Below are 20,853 nucleotides of genomic sequence, written 5' to 3'. Positions count from 1 at the left end.
CCACAGTTGTCCCCAACCCAAAAGGTTTTCTGAAGGGCGGTTGCTTCTCCAGTAACTTCACTCTGCCCTTTAGCTTCATGTGAACAACCTGGAGGGATTTCTTATCCTTCCAACTTTGACTTGCTTAGAAGTGTCCTGGGACCAGTCTTTTCAGCTGGATTTTAGCACCTCTGGCCCTGGTTTCAGCAGGGTCAGAGGGTAAAATAGCCAGGCTGCTAAGAGTATTTCACCTGCACACCCTTAAAATAATCCAGGCTTCTTGGGGGAGGTCGGTGTGAATCCTACTTAAGTTACGCATGGAGGAGAAATGCATTGAATCATCTCAGCGTTCTCCATAGTTACACAGATGCCACTGTTGCTTTATGACCAGCCCGGCATATGCATCCGAACCTGTCACTGTTTCTTCTATCAGCTGTGGCTCTGCAGTCACTGCCCCGCTGCTACATCTGTGTCCTGCCAGACCTCCCACTGCCACTGCCACCAAGCATAGTTTTTAACTAAATCTCTATTGCTCTATTTACCAATAAAGACTTGGAGTCAGATGCTGGAGTGAAAACCTGCCAACTCAGAGAAGCCTAGAAGCAGTCAACTGTCCTTCCTCTTTTTCCAGTGATCCAGCAGGAGAGCATCTCTTCTATTGCAACAAACAAACAAACAAACAAACAAGACCAGCACACTTAAAAGTCCTTCCCTACTACTTCCTGTGTGTCTCTTTGTGTAGTTTTTGGACTCCCTCTGATTCTCTATGGCTACTTTCTGTCAACTAGTTGCTGGCTATGCCTATTGACCCAAGGTTGATTTTATTTAATTAATGCAATTTCAAGGTGCACAGAGTGATCAAATATCCCACAGTGGGTCATCATGTTAACCAATTGACTCCCAGGTGAAGCCAACATTAAGGGATGCCAAGTCTGAGGCCGCCAGCTCATGAATAGAGGTAGACGGGTGAAGAGGAAGGCATCTCTTATGTGCTTACGGCATGTTCCTAAGAGAGCTGAAAATACAGCTATGAACTGCCAAAAAGGCCTAGGCTAGAGGCTTGGATGTGGAAGTTGCTTCGGTACACAAGCTTTTAAGAGCAGGAACCAAGGAAGTCATCAAAGAAAAGAGCAGCAGTAGTTGTCTGGAACTCAGATCTCACAGCAGGTGAGAATGGGCGGTGTGTATGTGTCTGTGTGCTGCTTTGGATTCTTCAAAGTTCTTGTGACTTAAAACAATGTGAACATTACAGCAACAGAAAGAGAATGTTCTGTTGGAGAGACATAGAAAAGAACCAGGAGACAGCATTTTGTAGAAACAGGAAGGCGATATTCACTCCAGAAAGAGGATGCTGGGCAATTTCCAGTGCTTCACTGATGTCTGGTAAACAGTAAGACTTGAGAAATGGGACAGCTGGGGACCTTTAAGACAGTCATTCCAGCAGGTGAGAGATAGTGCAATTCAAGTGCTCTAGAACTGAGAACCCAGCAGGCAGTATGGACTAGGGCATGAAGTGCTGACGAAGCTCATAAAAACTGCATTCAGTTTGTAAGAGAAAGTGATGTGTTGGGGACCCAGGAGTACTAGCATGTTTTTACTTCATAGAAGAGAAGCAGGAAGTGAGGAAACCATGGAGACGGTGGTAGGGATCGTAGACTGGTTCTTAGAAGAGGACTCTCTGTGCTGGCTGAGGGTACAGGGACCGTGCCTGAGAGCGTTGACTGGACCAGGACAAGCCCAGAGGAGAAGCAATTGCAATAATGAAGGTAGCCAAGGAAGCTGAAGACAAATGGCATTGACCTCACCACCTGCCGAGAATGGAGGCTGTTGCCCTGTGTTTAAAACTGCCAAGGTAAGGGCGGAACTGAAGCACTGGGGCCCTGGGTCTTTGCATTGACTACTTTGCTCCACAGTCTGGGCCTGAAAAGGGTGTCGCACCGGTGTGATGGGCTGTGTAAGGCCTGCTGAGGTCCCTGAGCAACACTGTGGCCAGCACAACCTTGCCTCAAGTCCCCTCCCTGCTGCCTAGCTGCAAAGGTATCGCTTTGCTCCGGAACAGAACATCAGGAACACTCAAGTGCCCCCCACACCAGTTCTCCATGCCCCTTCCCCTGATGTGATTAACCGGGGCCTGTGCCTTTAAGGAGTGCCCCCTTCTGCTGCCCTTCCCCCCTTCAATTACACCACTAATTTCAGTAATGGAGCATTAATAGAGTAATGGGTGAGTGAGGCTGGCCTGAAGGAACTGTGGAGCTCAGCACAAATTGAGTAAATAAACCATATATTAGATTTCTAAACAATACTTTTAGTCTAGTCTCTAGGGAAAGAGAGTCGTCAAGACTTCCTTAAGTCATCCCTGCAAAGTGTATGTAAAGAAGTCTCTCTTCAGGGCTGGCTTATTTGTGGAAGCAGAAAATATTTCTCTCTCTCTCTCTCTCTCTCTCTCTCTCTCTCTCTCTCTCTCTCTCTCCTCTCCTCTCCTCTCCTCTCCTCTCCTCTCCTCTCCTCTCCTCTCTCTCTCTCTGTCTCCTCTCCTCTCTCTCTCTCTCTCTCTCTCTCTCTCTCTCTCTCTCTCTCTCTCTCTCTCTCTCTCTCTCTCGCCATCCTTTCCAGGGACATGGAATGGGGCCATAAGGCAGTTGCTGCCCAGCATATTCCTCTCCTCGTTTCTATTTCTTTTAACGTTGACAGATGTACCTGAGATAGGACTCTCCAAACTGTGTCCCTTCTGGGGACTCAAGAGGGGTGGGCATTCAGACATGTTCTAGTGAATGTTAGCTAAGGGAGCTTGTGGGAATCAATGGGAACCTGGCAAGGGGAGGGGCCAGAAACGGAAGTAAATTTCGGGGGATGGGGAGATTATTGGAAGATGGACTTATTATGGGATAATGACTCTGTTGATACCACTACCTGGCAAAAGTTAATGAGGCTCCCCTGAGAAAATCCTCCCAGAAAAACTCCAGTACAGCCTGAAACATAGTGTGAGTCCTTTTTCAGCCTAAGCTAAAATGAGGCGGTGTCTCCAGACCAAAATAGCTAATCCTGTGTCTCTGTTGTGTTAAAGAGTAATAGGTCACAGGCCTGGGAGATGCTGGAAGTCCAAGGAGATGGTTTCAGCTCCGCTATTTGTTAGCTTCAAGACATTGGGTAGATAATATAATTTCACCGTGCCTCAGTTTCCCTGTCTGTAAAACAGAAAGAGGTCTTTCTGCTTGATCCCTGAAGACTATTGTGAGGAATAAAGCAACCGTGTGCTGGCTGATGGGAGCCCTGCCTGCAGTGATTGGTAGATTGCAACTTGATTAGGTCTAGAATCACCATGGAAGCGTGTGTGTGTGTGTGTGTGTGTGAGAGAGAGAGAGAGAGAGAGAGAGAGAGAGAGGGAGAGAGAGAGAGAGAGAGAGAGAGAGAGATTACATTTGACACCTAAAGCAGTACGTTTATCATATTCTTTTTTTTTTTTAATCTATGGGGTTTATTGCACAGTTGTTGGGGAGGTAGCAGAAGAGTTAGCAACAAATTAAATAGGAAACTCCTGTCATTACAGGCATTCTAGGCACTAGCAGAGGGACACAGAGACAGGATACAGCCCTCAGAGGTATTAATGCCAAGACTGTGTGCTCGAGTCCCCCATGCAGGATCCTATTATTAAGTGAGTAAAAACAAACAAACAAGCAAGCAAAACCCAACCTGTTTCATGATGCTTTGAGTGGGCAATGTCACCAGTTGGTGTGAAGATCTTGCTGTCCCCTTCCTGGCCCTCTGCTGTTCACAAACACCTTGAAAGGACCCTGTTCCAGCCCCTTCTTGAGACTCAAGGACTTCTGAGCACACATGCAGAGACAGCAGACAACCCTGCTTACAAAGGCATTACCTATCATTGATTTGTGTCTCTTTCAGAAAAGGCTGCATTGCTATAACACTGGAGGAGAAATTCATGAGTGTAGGGAAAGTTCCAGGGGTCAGGATGGATGTCCCCCAATATGGAGAACAAGTCTTTCAGTATCCTTTTCCTGATAACACAGGCAGTCAAGATCACTCTTGGGTGCAATGGGTTTTACATTTGTAAGTGATTGCTAAAAGTCTCTGTTGACTCCTATATGGGTTCATTTTTGTTTCCATAATAAAATAGAGACAAGATGCTGTATAAAGAAAAAGGTGTTTGTTTCCTGATTCTGTGAGGGAAAGACTTAGAGGATGGCTGTAGTGATGATTTCCTTACTGTAGAGTCCTAAGAGTGAGGAGGACATTGCATGGCCAGAGGCAGGGACTGCAACATCTTTCTGGTCCCTCTCCTTTGTCTTATAAATGTACTAAGACTCAGTCACGGGGCTCTATCCCCACTACTTCTTCCCATCCTGAGCACATCTCAAAGACCCTCACTTTTAAATACTGAAGTCAGACTCACTTTCCAACTTTTTAAATTTAACATGTGTTTATTTTTGTGTGTATGTGTGCCTGAGTGTATTGTGTATGCCATGCCACATTCATGCAATGTCCATATTGGTCAGAGAGGGGTTGTTACCTCGAGAGCTTTCGTGGAACTCATAACAATGACAGCAGGTATGTCTCTGACACTTTTGCCTGCTCTTGGGACTTCTTTCCTCCTATTGGGTTGCCTTTTCTAGTCTCAATATGAGGGCTTTTGTCCTGTCTTACTGTATCTTGTTTTGCTGTGTTTGTTTGTTGTCTCTTGGAGGCCTGTTCTTTTCTGAAGGGAAACTAAAGGAGAATGGATGTGGGGAGGAGGGGCCTGGAGGAAGCTGGGAGGAGTGGAGGGAGGGGAAACTGTGTTCAGGATGTATTGTATGAGAGAAGAATCCATTTTTAATAAAAATAAAAGCAATAAATTACACAAAAGACTTAATTTTTAAAAAGTTAGATAAACCCCAGACATGAAAGAAATTCAGGGAATGATTCTCTGCTAGGTCAGTATTGTAAGAATGAATCATGTTCTATTTTCAGTATAGAGTGCATTCAGAGTTCATCAGAGAATCACAGATAAGCAAGGGACACTAGACCCCTGTCCTCCTTAGCTGGCAGCTGGTACCTCCTTGTCTAAGTGCTCTCAGTTCTTCCTGGGGTTTTAAGGTTACAGGCAATCTCCACAAGACTGAGCTCACAGTCAGAAAGGGAAGGAATTCCAGCCCCAGAATACATATTGGATAAGCCTTTACATCTTGAACCAACAGAATGGAGAATCCTGGGAGGGGACAGTACTAGACACCAAGAAGATTGTACCTCCCCAAAATTCTAGCCAATAAGGAATTCGGGAAGCAAGGAAATCAGATTCGGGATGTTAAAAACCACTGTTTCCTGCCACATCAGCACACTAGCCACCCTCTTGTCTTCTCTACACACAGATGTTTGATTGCAAGATTGGGAGATAAGTTGCTCAACACACACTACTCTGTGTCTCCAATGCTCTTATTATGAAGTGAGGATCATCACTTCTCACAGAATTAATGGATGGACTTCTGAATTATTAACTATTAAATAACCACTACAGTGACAATGGCAACAAACTCACCCATGTTTTCTATACAAGGCCTGATGGGCATAGCAGGTTTGAAATATTATTTAGTCTGACTTAAATCTTTTTTTTTTTTTTTTGTTCTTTGAGACAGAGTTTCTCTGTGTAACTCACTCTGCAAGACCAGGCTGGGCTTGAACTCACAGAGATCCACGTACCTCCACCTCCCGAGGGCTGGAATTAAAGGTGTATGTCACCACCGCTTGACTTGACTTAAACTTTTAGAGCTTCCAAGAGGCCTCAGTGTCTTGATTGGCCAAAAGTATCTGACCATTGACCTCTTGCTGGTGATAAATGCCCAAAAGTCTGCTTAGGTGGTCAAGTGTTGTCATGGGCTGTAGTGAGTGCCCTGATTGATGTTGCCATTTTAAGATTTTATTGTGAAAAATATCAAGCATTGAAAATGATCATAATGAGCCCCATCCATAATCCAGAAAGTGTGTAATAATAATAATAATACTAATAATAATCAACACAAATGAAACAAGATCATACCTCTGTGAAAGCTATAGTCATGCCAGAATGGCATTTCTTGAGCTTGGGACAAAGCACACCTATGTGTATTCTGTAGTCCCTGAAGCCAGGACCTTTTTCCTTTAATGCTCCTCTGATGTTTTATAGGATCCTAATTAGGACAGTTTCATAGCTCAGTCCCTTGGGCACTGACACCTTAACACAACCTTGGTTTGCTAAGAATGTCAGACATCAACCAACTGTTAGCCAATTGCTGTGACATTCCTTAAGACTCCTGTGAGGAGATCAGTCCCACATGAGGCACCAGATGCCAGTTTCTGAGTGTTCACAAAGTTTATCTCAGTTATTTCATGACTAATAACACCACTCAGACCGTCAGTGGAATAGGATATTGTTTGCCTATTAGTCCAAGAGAGACAGTGAATTGGTGGTCTCATGACTACAGGCTCCCTGGGGTTGTTGCCCGCCCTTCAGGATGTCTTATTTGAGAGCCAACTGTCCCGTGCAATCTTCATTCATAACTTTTTGTTAAGTTTGGTGGGATGCCAGAATTCTCTTTTCTTGTCTATTATCTGTAAGAGGATGGGGAGGGGCAGAGATGGCAGGGAAGGGCAAGACTTAAGGTGTCTTATCTTCAAAGAGTTCAGCCAGGATAAGAAAGGTGCGATTCAGCCCAGTTGCATATCCAGCCTGGCATTACACCATGCAGGAGTGTTGTGACATCTTTGGAATGAGACATTCTTGTTTGATATGGACATCAGAGCAGCTAGCATCCTAGCAAGTGAAATCACCGTGTTACCATATTTTGTGCCTCTTCTAAACGCCAGTCCCTGGGCTTGTGAGTTTAAACGGTATTTTATTTAAGTTTCTCTATTGCCCTGTTTGGACTTCTGAAGGAGCAGAAATGCTTAGTTTGATATTTTACAGAGGATGACACTAACGCCACGAAGCTCAACCCCAGCCTGAAGGGTTGAAGACACAGCTTCTACCTGCCCTAAGCAATATAGCCACAAATGCAATGCTTGTTTGGTGAGGCCTTTCCTCCATTGGACAATGGACCATGAATCAATGCCAAGGACCAGTTAGGGAATGCATTTAATATAAGTAGATGTGAGATGGAATTCTTACTCCAGAGAGAAAAGATTGGACCTGGCTTCAAAGTACATGTCTTTGAAACTTTAGAATCCTTCCTTTATCTTAGCCAGTTATTCTCCTAGTCCATTTCCTGGCTGTGGTGTGTTTGTGTCTTCACCATTCTTCATGTAGCTAGGGTTTAGCTTAACTTTGTGTTGCTAAGATTTTGGTCTGAGCCATGCCTGCTTCCTACACCTCCATTAACTACCTTCAGTCAGGTCCTGTGTAGGCTGTTGAGGGGTCATGTTTTCTGCCCATTAAGATGACCCAGGATGGGACCAAGTTCAGCACACCAGTTCAGCGGTGCTTAAGAGCGAGGTCTAATCCAAATCAACTGTTTTGAGTCTTGGTGCTTCCCTCTTCTTCATACAACCTACTTAGCTGGGAGTAGCAAAATTTGTATAAGATAGTCCATACAAAACCCCACCCCAGTCCTGCTGCGCTGAAGCTCAAATAAATATCAGTTGCAGATGGTTATTTGCGCTTGGTGTTTTCCTTCTCTTCATGCAGCTAAATTTTCCTCATTTAGTGATACTGACTTTTGAAGTCATTTTGGTGCTGATTCCCTTGCAAAATGAACTTAGTTTAAAACTGGTCATGGGTTACAAGAGTTTCTAATGGGAGCTGGAGAGGTGGTTGAGTGGTTAGCAACACATGGTGCTCTTGTAGAGGACTGGACCTGGGTTTACAGCATCCACATTGGGCGGCTCATAACCACCTGTAAGTCCAGTTATAGGGCATCCAACGTCCTCTTCTGGACTCTGGGGGTACCTGCATTCACATTTACATACTAATGTACACACATATACATAATTAAAATTAACTTTAAAACACCTTTTAAAAAGACTTTAAACATGTCTTACACACATACTCCAGTATTCCGTGATTGGTGTAGCTGACCTGCACTCTCCTGCACACAGACACTGCTTATGTCTGGGTTCCACAGATGCCCCATAATTGCCAAGCGTTCCCACCTCCAATATGTTTGGAGTTCTCAGGCTGGGAAGACAGCTCTGTTAGCAAAGTGTTCGCCTTGCAAGCTTGAAGACTGAATTCAAACCTCAGAATCTATGTGAGAATCCAGGTGCAATGTTAGTCATCTGTAGCCTCAGTACCAGGGAGATGGGGACAGACGGAATCCCAGGAATTGCTGGCCAGCCAGCCAAGTCTAATCCAAGAGCCCCAAGTTCCAGGGAAAGACTGTCTGAATAAACAAGGTAGGCATCTCCTGAATAATGACACTCAGGGTTGATCTCTGACCTCCACAAGCACACACACCTGCACATACATGTAAATACACATACATGAACATGTGCATGTTTGGATCCTCCCCAAACCCACACACCAAACATATTTGCAGTTTTCCTCCATATTGGTGGCATATTACATCAGCTATAATATTTTTACTGTTTCTTTGATTTCTCCATGTTGTATAACAAAATGTCTACTGCTACATGCTCACTCAACTGTGGGCTCCAGAGATGTTTGTCTTAGAATGACATGAGGGTCATCCTGCTTTCAAGCTGTAGGAGGTTGGTTTCCTCCTCTGCTGCGCTTACAAGCTGGGCTCACTCTTGCCTCTAGGCCACTTTTCCGGGCCCAGGGTTAATTAAAATAGGTATGCACCACCATGACAAACTTTGTATAATCTTGCCTCTACCCCATATCTCTCCAGTTGTTTGCTTCCCAAACAGTGCACAGCTCCGTTTCATTATGCCCACCCCCATCATGATGCTCTCACAAGCCAACACTGATGGGATCAAATGATTCACTCTTCCTTCATATCTCAGTGTTTAGTGTGAGGCTTTAGTCCATGGGTGGTTTTTTCTTTCCTGACTGAAGGATACACTTTTCAAGCAATTTCTTACATTTTGAACTTCAACAAATCTAATTTTCAACAAATTCTTCCTTGAAAATCCACCCAAGATAAATGAAAGCATGTCAACCCAAAATTCATATATTATTTTGCTCAAAATATTCATAAAATGGTAAAATTCAAATACTCCAAATATCCATAAACTGGTAAATAAACAGCAAATGATTTTGTCTTCCAAAGAATTGAGTGCATGCTGGCACAAGCTACAACATGGATGAGGGGCCAGACTATGACTCTAAGGAAAATCATGTCAAATGCCTAGAAAAGAGAAAGCTATAGAAGCTAAAAGCAGCCCAGTGGTTTCCAGGACATGAGGCTGAGGGAGGGTGGAGATTCATTGCCCATGTTACTGAGGGTGCTTTCAGGGTGGTAGAAATGCAGGGAGATTGCATTGAGGAGGCATCTGCACAGCACTGTAAGTCGACTAAAGCTAGTTTTACTGAAAAAACTGCATGATGCAGAGTTAATGGGTTATAGAAATTATATAATGATGCTAAGAAGTAATTAATTTGTTGTTTTGGGATGTAGCTTCAGTGGTAGAGTGCCTGGCTAGCATGCATGTGTAGTAAGATGAGCGGTGGGCTGCGTTTCCGCCCAGCTCCCGCACGGCTAGCTTTACCCGAAATAACTACACGGAAACTGTATTCTTTTAAACACTGGTTGGCCCATTAGTTCTAGCCTCTTAATGGCTAATTTTCACATCTTGATTAACCCATTTCTAATAATCTGTGTAGCACCATGAGCTGATGGCTTACCAGGAAAGATCTTAACCTGCATCTGTCTGGAGTGGGAGAATCATGGCGACTGCCTGACTTGGCTTCTTTCTCCCAGCATTCTGTTCTGTCTACTCCGCCTACCTAATTTTCTGTCCTATCAAAGACCAAGCAGTTTCTTTATTAATTAACCAATGAAAGCAACAGATAGATAAAGACCCACCTCCCTCATGAATGAGATTCTAGGTATGCTCCTCAGCACAAATAAATAAATAAATAAACTACTTATAATGATCCTCAACAACAGCTGTCTGAGATGACAGGGTCAAATAGGGCTCAGTTCCCACTTTGGTACTGTCTTGCTGGCTGTGATGACTAATCTTGGTTGTCAATGTGATGCACCAGGGAAGAGGGAGCCTCAACTGGAGAATTGCCTCCATCAGACTGGCCTTTGGGCATGTCTGTGAGGAATTTCCTTGATTACTGATTGGTGTGTGAGGGTCAAATCCAGAGTGAAGAGCATTGATTCTGGGAAGGTGGGAAAGAGGACACCAGTTGGTTATCCAATACCAAACGGTCATTCCTGAAACATACATACAAGTAACATTATATAGGCCAAGCAGGCTGCATTTAGGAATGTCTGTGTATATATATGTAACAGCATTATTTTGAAAAAGGCCATGAATTTCAAGAAGAGAAAGGAAGAATATATGGGAGGCTTTGGAGGGAGGAAATGGAAGGGGGAAATAAAGGAAAATGGAACCGAAATTATTCTATTATAAGACATTAGTAATCAAGGTTCAAACTTTTGGTCACAATTGCAACCTGAGCAAGAGGCTTAGAGCTAATTGAGATGCTGCCGTGTGTGGGTGCAGGATAGAGAAGCACCCAGAACATCAAGATGGCAACATGGTCAGCAGACTCTGTCTCTAGGAGATGCAAAATTCAGAAGTCCAGGGGCTGGAGAGATGGCTCAGCGGTTAAGAGCATTGCCTGTTCTTCCAAAGGTCCTGAGTTCAATTCCCAGCAGCCACATGGTGGCTCACAACCATCTGCAATGAGGTCTGGCACCCTCTTCTGGCCTGCAAGCATACATGTAGACAGAATATTGTAGACATAATAAATAAATAAATAGTATTTTTAAAAAAATTCAGAAGTCCAAGGATCACTGAAATCATAAAAAAAAGAATACGATATAAAAGAAAAGACTTTAAATATCCCTAGCACTTCATTCTTTGGAACAACTGTGAGTTTGTCTGGAACACTGGCAAACTTCATTTTCAGAAACAGTTTCAAGGTTCAGTAGGAAACTCTGAAGACCTACGCATCCTTAAATGCACTTGCATTTTTGTGGCCACTGTTACACACTCTTTGTAACTGGAGCCTTGTACTCAGGTAACATAAACCAGGAAAACAGAGTTCTGAGAAGTTCACTGATTGGCTTCTTATGCGGTGATTCATATTCCAGTGTTTTGATTTTCATAAAAATAAACATTTGGCAGTCAGGTGTCATTCTGCTCCACTGCCTCCAAAAGGGAGAGTTTTACTCCATTGGCTAATCCTTTGTCAGACTGGGGTGAAAGCAATGGCTGTTTCTCTGCCCTTCAGACAGGATCGGGAGGTTTCATGGCTTCTACCTCTGTGCTCTAAAGAACACTTGGGAAAACCGTACCTAAAGATTAACCAAAGAATGGGGGAGGCCTATTTAACAGAATGGACTTTTTTGTAATAAGGACTTGGGCACTGGTGGAAGAGCAAAAAGTAGTTGGTCCTTTTGCCTAGGATATAGCAGATATTCAGTAAATATAAATGTAAGACAAACAAACAGCAACAAAGAATTCTACCAGCAATTCACTCATGCATCAACAAGTAATTATCTTTTAGGAGAAAGAGACAGCCGAGCAGGAGCCTGTGAGCAAGTCAGTAAGCAGTGTCCCTCGGTGACTTCTGCCTTGAAGTCAAGCCTCGGTGTCCCCAGATGATGGGCTGTAACCTGTAAGACAAAATGAACCCTTTCCCCTCCGAGTCGCTTTTGATCATAGTGTCATCGCAACAACAGCGAAGCAAATGTTTGCTTCGTGCGCACAGCTGGTCTCTCAGCCTTTGGGGAGCATTTTCAGGGAAGGAATCTGCGACACAGCTCTGGGATTTCCTGTGAGGTGTTCTCATAGAATGTGTGGGGCAGTGGGTTATTCTCTAACAGACGAGCAGTGGTGGCGGCGGCTGCTATTTCTCCAAATGCTGCTGGGAGTGTTGAGACAGGGGAGTAGATAGTCCATCAAAGGCACCCGCCCGAAGAACAATGTAGTGACAGCGGCGGCTGACAACAAGAGACAAAGAGCTGTGCTGTCCAACACTGCCCAGGGCAACCTGTCTCTTCCTGCCCAGCCCCACAAAAGGCTGCCTGGGAGATGACAAAAGCTTAAGAATTTGCTGAATGTGTTCCCCTTGACAGGCAGAGTAAACCCGAATGACCTTCCTGGGACACACAGGAAAGATGTATCGAAAGAATTCATGTCATACCTAAACTGAACCCAAAGAAAAACATATAAGCATCCCCCTGAATATTAACCTTCATCAGGCGATGAAAGAAGACAGAGACAGAGACCAACATTGGAGCACTGGACTGAAGTCTCACGATCCAAAGTAGGAGCAGAAGGAGAGTGAGCACGAGCAAGGAACTCAGGACTGCGAGGGGTGCACCCACACACTGAGGCAATGGGGATGTTCTATCGGGGACTCACCAAGGCCAGCTGGCCGGGGTCTGAAAAAGCATGGGACAAAACCGGTCTCGCTGAACATAATGGACAATGAGGACTACTGAGAACTGAAGAACAATGGCAATGGGTTCTTGATCCTATTGCACGTAATGGCTTTGTGGGAGCCCAGGTAGTTTGGATGCTCACCTTAATAGACCTGGATGGAGGTGGGTGGTCCTTGGACCTCCCACAGGGCAGAGAAACCTGCTTGCTCTTTGGGCTGAGGAGGAAGGAAGACTTGATTGGGGGAGGGGGAGGGAATGGGAGGTGGTGGCGGGGAAGAGGCAGAAATCTTTAATAATTAAATAAATTAATTAATAAAAAAAAGAAAAGGAAGTAGAGATACATATTTGAAAATCTTGGAATAATAAACTCACAGGTTTTTGACCCACTCAATATAATTAATTGCTTGGTTGGAAACTTATATTAAAACTATATATTGACAATTTGAAAATATGTTAGGGAAGTTTGCTTAATACTTGAGATTGGGCAGAGCTGATTATTGGACGTACTTACATTGGCATGCTGGGTATTGTTTTAAAAGTGTATCTTTTGATTGGCTTTTTATTGATTAAACTATTTCACAACACCAAGGGTGGAAGCTAAGTTGTAGATAGTCTTAATAATACAAATAATTTTTGACTATGGCAAAACAAGTGGGATTCATTCAGTGGATATAGGGCAGGGTGCTCTAGCCCATCATATTTTATTTCCCTTTGGGACACTTATAAGTTTTTCATGCTGTGGTTATTAAATGTTTTAAATAATGAATTTTGGTGTGACATTTTCTCAGACAGTTGAAGGACTCTGTTTTCCCCAGCCCCAGAACTTCCCTGTACCTTCCTAATTGTCCTGGCCAGCTCTTTTCTCCAGCACGAGGCCACTTCTCAAGGTTAGGCCTGGCTGGCCTTCATTCCATGGCATCATGCACCACCCTCTCTGTCCAGGCTGTACTTGTAATGCCTAAGGCACACACATGAGCAACATGAGGAGAGGCCCAAGGAAGCCATGGGCAGAACAGACTCTGCTGCCCATTCTGCCTATGGTTGAGTAGCAGGCAATGCATCCCAATGGAACACAGGGCAAATTTAAGGAACAGGTGAGAGTCATGTGTTGGGCTTTCGGGAGCCCACCTACCAGTGTTACAGCCTAAGTTCTTCAGGCTGTGAAATCCAAGTCTCCTGGCACACAATGGGCTCAAGAACCAGAAAGTGATAGCAACTTGTAGAAAGTATTAGAGGAAATGTGACTAAGCAGCCAAGGAAGCAGGTCACATAGCCAGAACTTGTGAATCCAATTCAGATGTCTGCATCCACGCTGGCTCTGTCTTTGCAGTGCCCGCCTCTTTTCTTGCAAAGCCATTTTCAGAAAGAATGCCTCATGTATCTCTGATTATAGTTTTCTGGTTTTCATATAAAGTTGGTTTAGCACTGACAATGGCTTTACAGTATTTTAGGTTAATTCTTTTTTCTAAATATATCTCTGAATCTGAGCAAGGACATGTAATTTATACAATTGTGGACAGTCGTGCCTACCTGCAAAGCATAAAGGTTTTAATATTTGTAAGATAACTTAAAAGATAAAGAAAATTATGTCTGCTCTGTATGTTGAGCAACCCCAACACACTGAGATGAACAGTATTAAATTTAGAGGTGCTGATGAGTTTAAATTCTTACAAGAAAGCATGAAGATAGTTATATTTAGTTAGAAGTAGTCTGTACTCTATGGTATATTTTAAATGACAGAATCTTTAGAATAATAGACGTATGCAAAAGGAATAACATTGGCAATATTAATACTAGATAAAAATTTCAAGAGGAAATTAGGTAGATCAAGAACTTAATTCATTACCATTGTTAGGTATATACTCAAAAGATACTTAATCATACCACAAGGACATGTGCTCAACTGTGTTCATAGCAGCATTATTTGTCATAGCCAGAACCTGGAAACAACCTAGATGCCCCTCAACTGAAGAACGGATAAGGAAAATGTGGTACATTTACACATGGAGTTCTACTCAGCTGTAAAAACAATGACATCATGAAATTTGCAGGCAAATGGATGGATCTATAAAAAACCATATTGAATGAGATAACCCAAACCCAGAAAGACAAATAAAATATGCATTTACTCATAAGTGGCTGTTAGACATAAAACAAAGAAAAACCAGCCTACAATTCACAATCTCAGAGAACCTAGACAACAATGAGGACCCTGAGAGAGACATACATGGATCTACATGGGAAGTATAAAGAGACGAGATCTCCTGAGTAAATTGGGAGCGTGGGGGTCATGGGAGAGGATAGAAGGGGAGGGAGTAGAAAGGGAGGGGAGTGGAGAAAAATGTATAGCTCAAAAAATCAATAAAAAAAGAAAAGTAAAACAAAAAGACAAAGAACTTAATTCATCTAGCATTAAAAATGATGTCATATTGTTGTTGTTGCGAATTCTGAGATGTAGACCTTTCTGCTGCACAAGTGTTGCCATCACAGTGTGACTGCCAAATGTGTGGTAGCAAGACACCTGGAATCATTTTCATGACTTTAAATTCTGAGCATTATCAAAACCTCTTGCTAAAAGCTGCTAAGAGATAATTGGGAAGAGTAAAATGTCAACTCTACATTCATCTCAGTTGTCAATAAAAGTGTAACAGGGCCCCAGACCTTAGCACAACTGACTACTGACTCCATGGTGGAAGAACCGTTCAGGCTATAAAACTCAGCATGTAGACAGTTTCACCAGCCAAAACTAAAACAAAGGTCTAGCCCAACAAAGCCCATAGTTCGAGGAAAGTCTCTAAATGTAGCAACCTTGCTTTTTGGCTTCTGTAGTTTTGCTTCTGGCTGGCTGTTCTTGTCAACTGAAGTATGTCACCCAGGACATGTTTCTGTGCTCAAAAAGCTCACCCTAAGAAGACTTGGGGTTATACTGAGGTCCTGAACACCCAGTGTAGTCACCGGCTAGTAAATAAAAACTTTCTATTGACTTAAACCCATGTCTGAGTGGTCTTCTCTGGTGGATACCCCACAATCAAAAAAGGATAAAACTAAATAAGGACACAGAGAATATGTATAAACTGATTAATAACTTTTGCTTAATAAATCTATTGGAAATTTTTAAGATTAGAAAAGGTATTTTTATGTCAAAAGAATATTTTTTAAAACTATTTATAACACAGCACAACACACACACACATACACTGAACCTCAAGACACTCGCATTAAAGAGTAGAAATTACTTGATCAATGTTTCAAATCAAAGTTTCAAAAGTTAAAATGCAAAAGAAAATTACCCAGACAGCCAAGCGGCGGGGACCAGCAAGCAATTCCAAGAGCAGATCGTCCCACTACAATTAAATCAAAGAGGTAGGCCTTTTGTTGGCGAGGTCCCTGACAAACAGGGAGCTGGGTCCTGTTCCTGAAGACCCTTCTGAGTGGTGAGAGGGATCTTGGCCCGCGACAGGAGCCAGGAAATGGAGCGAGGGAATTTTGTAAGCCCCTGGCCAGCATGGAAACCTAATCCAGTTTTAAAAGACCCATTAGATAGCATCGATAGGAGGAGAGGGGCAGGCGCCAAGGCAAGAATTCACCCAACAATCTGAAAAACAACATGAAAACACCAGAACCCAATGATCTTACAACAGAAGGACTTGAACACCCTAACACAGAAGAAGTGGAAAAAATTGACTTTATGAAAGCAATAGAGTCCCTTAAACAACATGTAAAAAACGCCCTTATAGAAATGGATGAGAAGTATAACAAAAAGTTTGAAGAAATGAGTAAATATGTAAATGATACCCTGGGAAACCAAGAAAAAACAATCAAACAGGTAATGGAAATAGTTCAAGAATTGAAAACTGAAATGGAAGCAAGGAAGAAAACACAAACTGAGGACCAGCTGGATATAGAAAGTCTAGGTCAATGAGCAGAGTCTACAGAAACAAGCATAATCAATAGAATACAAGAGATAGAAGAAAGACTCTCAGATTCTGAGGACACCGTAGAGAAAATAAACGCACTGATCAAAGAAAACAGCAAAGCCAGCAAATTCTCATCACAAAACATTCAGGAAATATGGGACACAATAAAAAGACCAAACCTAAGAATAATAGGGATAGAAGAAGGAGAAGAGTCACAGCTTAAAGGCCCAGAAAATATTTTTAACAAAATTATAGAAAAAAACTTTCCCAACATAGAGATATTCCTTTCAATATTCAAGAAGCATACAGAACACCAAACAGACTGGATCAAAGAAAAACATCCTCTCGACATATAATAATCAAAACACAAAATATACAGGTTAAAGAAAGAATATTAAGAGCTGCAAAGGAAAAAGGGCAAATAACTTATAAAGGTAAACCGATCAGACTTACACCTGACTTCTCTATGGAAACCATGAAAGCCAGAAGGTCCTGGATAGAGGTACTGCAGAAACTAAGAGACCATGGATGTAAACCCAAACTACTATACCCAGCCAAGTTATCATTCACTATCAATGGAGAAAACAAGACATTCCAGGATAAGAACAAATTTAAACAATACGTAGCCACAAATCCAGCCCTATAGAAAGTAATAGAAGGAAAATCACAACCCAAGGAATTCAACACTGCCTACAATAACTCAGGCATCTAGCGACCTTTCACCAGAACAACTCAAAGAAGGGAGACACACAAACTCTACTACCAAAAACAATAAGAATAACCGGAGTACACAACCACTGGTCATTAATATCACTTAATATTAATGGTCTCAATTCACCTATAAAAAGGCGCAGGCTAAGAGATTGGACACGAAAACAGGATCCAACATTCTGCTCTTTGCAAGAAACACATCTCAACCACAAAGACAGGCATCTACTCAGAGTAAAGGGTTGGAAAAAGGTGTTTCAAGCAAATGGTCCTAAGAAAAAAGCAGGTGTGGCCATATTAATTTCTGACAAAACTGACTTCAAACTAATATCAATCAGAAGAGATCGAGATGGATACTTTATACTCATAACAGGAACAATCCATCAGGATGAAGTCTCAATCCTGAATATCTACGCCCATAATATAAAAGCACCCACATATGTAAAAGAAATATTACTAGGACTCAAGGCAGACATCAAACCACACACACTAGTAGTGGGAGACTTCAGCACACCTCTCTCTCCAATGGACAGGTCAATCAGACAGAAACCAAATAGAGAATTAAGAGAATTATTGGAGGTAATAAAGCAAATGGACTTAACAGACATCTATAGAACATTCCACCCAAATAGGAAAGAATATACCTTCTTCTCTGCAGCTCATGGAACCTTCTCGAAAATTGACCACATACTCGGAAACAAAGGAAACCTCCACAGATACAAAAAAATATCAGTGTCCACCTGTGTCTTATCAGATCACCACGGACTAACGTTAGAATGCAACAACAATGCTACCCCCAGAAAGCCGACAAACTCATGGAAACTGAACAGTCAACTACTGAACCACACCTGGGTCAAGGAAGAAATTAAGAAAGAAATTAAAGTCTTCCTTGAATTTAATGAAAATAAAGAGACAACATGCTCAAACCTATGGGACACGATGAAAGCAGTGCTAAGAGGAAAGTTCATAGCACTAAGTGCCCACTTAAAGAAAACGGAGAAAGCATACATTGGGGACTTAACAGCACACCTAAAAGCTCTAGAAAAAAAAGAAGCAGACGTGCCCAGGAGGAGTAGAAGACTGGAAATAATCAAACTGAGGGTGGAAAACAACAAAATAGAAACACAGAAAACAATCCAAAGAATCAATGAAGCAAAAAGTTGGTTCTTGGAGAAAATCAACAAGATCGACAAACCCCTATCCAAACTAATTAAACAACAGAGAGAGAACACGCAAATAAATAAGATCAGAAATGAAAAGGGGGACATAACCACAGACACAGAGGAAATTCAGAGAATTATTAGATCTTACTACAAGAGGCTGTATGTCACAAAACTGGAAAATGCAAAAGAAATGGACATTTTTTTTAGATAAGTACCATATACCAAAGCTAAACCAAGACCAGGTGAACGATCTAAATAGACCTGTTAGTCGCGAAGAACTAGAAACTGTTATCAAAAATCTCTCTTCCAAAAAAAGCCCAGGACCAGATGGTTTCAATGTAGAATTCTACTAGAACTTCCAAGAAGAGCTAATACCTATACTCCTTAAGGTATTTCACAATATAGAAACAGAAGAGTCATTGCCAAATTCCTTTTATGAAGTTACAGTTACCCTGATACCAAAACCACACAAAGACCCAACCAAGAAAGAGAATTACAGGCCTATCTCACTCATGAATATCGACGCAAAAATTCTCAATAAAATACTGGCAAACCGAATCCAAGAACACATTAGAAAAATTATCCATTATGATCAAGTAGGCTTCATCCCAGAGATGCAGGGCTGGTTCAACATACGCAAATCTATCAATGTAATGCACCATATAAATAAAGTGAAAGAAAAAAACCATATGATCATTTCATTAGATGCTGAAAAAGCATTCGACAAAATTTAACACCCCTTTATGATAAAGGTCTTGGAGAGATTAGGGATACATGGGTCATACCTAAATATAATAAAAGCTATTTACAGCAAGCCGACAGCTAACATTAAATTAAGCAGAGAAAAACTTAAAGCCATCCCACTAAAATCAGGAACATGACAAGGATGTCCACTCTCTCTATACCTCTTCAATATAGTGCTTGAATTTCTAGCAATAGCAATAAGACAACATAAGGGGATCAAGGGGATCCATATTGGAAAGGAAGAAGTTAAGCTTTCATTATTTGCAGATGATATGATAGTATACATAAGCGACCTCAAAAACTCTACCAAAGAATTCCTACAGCTGATAAACACCTTTAGTAATGTGGCAGGATACAAGATCAACTCCAAAAAATCAGTTGCCTTCCTATACACTAAGGATAAGGAAGCAGAGAGGGAAATCAGAGAAGCATCACCTTTCACGATAGCCACAAATAGTATAAAATATCTTGAGGTAACTCTGACCAAGGAAGTGAAAGATCTATTTGACAAGAACTTTAAGTCTTTGAAGAAAGAAATTGAAGAGGACTCCAGAAAATGGAAGGATCTCCCTTGCTCTTGGACTGGGAGGATCAACATAGTAAAAATGGCAATTCTACCAAAAGCAATCTATAGATTCAATGCAATCCCCATCAAAATCCCATCAAAATTCTTCACAGATCTGGAGAATACAATAATCAACTTTATATGGAAAAACAAAAAATCCAGGATAGCTAAAACAATCTTATACAATAAAGGATTGTCTGGAGGCATTACCATCCCTGACTTCAAACTCTATTACAGAGCTACAGTATTGAAAACAGTTTGGTATTGGCATAAAAACAGAGAAGTCGACCAATGGAATCGAATAGAAGACCCTGACTTTAACTCACAAACCTATGAACACCTGATTTTCGATAAAGGAGCTAAAAGTATACAATGGAAAAAAGAGAGCATCTTCAACAAATTGTGCTGGCAAAACTGGATGTCAATCTGTAGAAGAATGAAAATAGATCCATATCTATCACCATGCACAAAACTCAAGTCCAAATGGATTAAAGACCTCAATATCAGTCCAAACACACTGACCCTGATAGAAGAGAAACTGGGAAGTACTCTACAACACATGAACACGGGAGAACACTTCCTACGTATAACCCCAGCAGCACAGACATTAAGGGCCTCATTGAATAAATGGGACCTCCTGAGACTGAGAAGCTTCTGTAAAGCAAAGGACATTGTCGCTAAGACAAAAAGGCAACCCACTGACTGGGAGAAGATCTTCACCAACCCAGCAACTGACAAAGGTCTGATCTCCAAAATATATAAAGAACTCAAAAAACTAGACCGTAAAAGGCTAATCAACCCAATTATAAAATGGGGCACTGAGCTGAACAGAGAATTCTCAACAGAAGAAGTTCAAATGGCCAAAAGACACTTAAGGTCATGCTCAACCTCCTTAGCAATCAGGGAAATGCAAATCAAGACAACTTTAAGATACCATCTTACACCTGTCAGAATGGCTAAAATCAAAAACACTAATGATAGCCTTTGCTGGAGAGGTTGCGGAGAAAGGGGTACACTCATCCATTGCTGGTGGGAATGCAAACTTGTGCAACCATTTTGAAAAGCAGTGTGGCGGTTTCTCAGGAAATTCGGGATCAACCTACCCCTGGACCCAGCAATACCACTCTTGGGAATATACCCAAGAGATGCCCTATCATACAACAAAAGTATATGCTCAACTATGTTTATAGCAGCATTGTTTGTAATAGCCAGAACCTGGAAACAACCTAGATGCCATTCAATGGAAGAATGGATGAAGAAAGTATGGAATATATACATATTAG

At 41.9% G+C, this 20,853-nt stretch overlaps 1 pseudogene; it reads left to right on the top strand.

Annotated features, from left to right (window-relative positions):
* Positions 1-1,768: 1,768 nt before the first annotated feature.
* On the top strand, positions 1,769-11,438 carry LOC130872693 (complex I assembly factor TMEM126B, mitochondrial-like; annotated as a pseudogene).
* The last annotated feature ends 9,415 nt before the right edge of the window (positions 11,439-20,853 follow it).

Source organism: Chionomys nivalis, chromosome 4, assembly GCF_950005125.1.
Source record: "Chionomys nivalis chromosome 4, mChiNiv1.1, whole genome shotgun sequence".
NCBI classification, from domain to species: Eukaryota; Metazoa; Chordata; class Mammalia; order Rodentia; family Cricetidae; genus Chionomys; species Chionomys nivalis.
Note: the sequence above shows the minus strand (reverse complement) of the source record. Positions and strands in the feature narration are given on the sequence as shown.